Genomic DNA, 1,210 nt, shown 5'->3' with positions numbered 1-1,210 from the left:
TTTCATTAGCTATCATCATAATACTCATGGAATTTCACACATATGTTAAAATGTTTATGATGGAGAGCCATAAATGGAATGAAGACAAATCTTTTAATTCCAGGTTATTTTTTATATAGACTTTTCTTGCAGTTCCATAGTTTTAACTTATTTGGCATATCCTAATAGCACGCTCAATTCCTACTTCTCAATCTATCCCTGTTTCAGAGGCGATGAATCATTTGATGTTGCTTTTCTAGCCAAAGTCTCGAACTCCCACCAAATGACCTTTCCCTCCATGGGTCTGATAAGAAGGTAGAGGAAGATACTAATAGGACTTACCTGTGAGTATTGTGAACAGGATTTCCTGGAGTGCCATCCTGCTGTGTATAAAATAAGTCCCCCGAAGCAGGAGGATTTCATTAGCAGTATGAGCCATGAGTAGAGCATTCCTCTAGACCTGTGATTCTTGCACTTTGAACCTCTTGGATCCATATGATAGCTATACCATCGGAGGAGCAGCTGCAGAACCAGGAATCCGAACATGAAAGAGAGTGATGGGAAAGCTGAGTGCTTTTGTTCAGGAGACTGACTTGCAGAGTGGGGTGCCTCTGGGCACTTAATTCAGGGAGTTGGGTTTGCTGACACATGGAACTTGTGCTGAACGCCTTTCCTTGATGCTCACAGCTGAAAGGTATGCTCCAATAGACACTTATTAGCAGTCCTGAAATTTCATAACATGTCCTGATAAACCACTACTCTATTTTTCCTGACATTACACCTTGTTAACTAACTTCCTTAATAAACCCTTTAACCATGGATTTTGCCTGTGAGTTTCTGTGTAGCATTGCTATGGATATTAGTAATTAGAAAGGTAAAATAGTGGACAATTAAGACTATAAACCTGGTCACAGGTGAACTAATCGCCCCCCTCCCACACACACACTTTTATTAACAATCTCCTTAATTATGTTTGAGTGTTCTGTTTCTTTTTTCCTTTAAGTATAGTTTACTAACAAAATTGAAAAAAATAAATAAAAATGTATCCATCCTTATTATTAAAAGATACAAAAGATAGTAGAGTAGAAAATAAATAAAAAGGACACCGGGTGACAAAACTAAAAATCCCAAAGCAGAATTCGAGAAAAGGAGATTTTATTGGAAAGAAGCAACATTGAAAGAGAATCTATTTTCAGTTTTTCATAATTACCAATGTTCAGACCCAAGAAAC

This window comes from Echinops telfairi, unplaced genomic scaffold, assembly GCF_000313985.2.
Source record: "Echinops telfairi isolate 266 unplaced genomic scaffold, ASM31398v2 ScPeMD7_1;HRSCAF=3_0, whole genome shotgun sequence".
Lineage (NCBI taxonomy): Eukaryota > Metazoa > Chordata > Mammalia > Afrosoricida > Tenrecidae > Echinops > Echinops telfairi.
The sequence above is the reverse complement of the archived record's forward strand: the minus strand, read 5'-3'. Positions refer to the sequence as shown.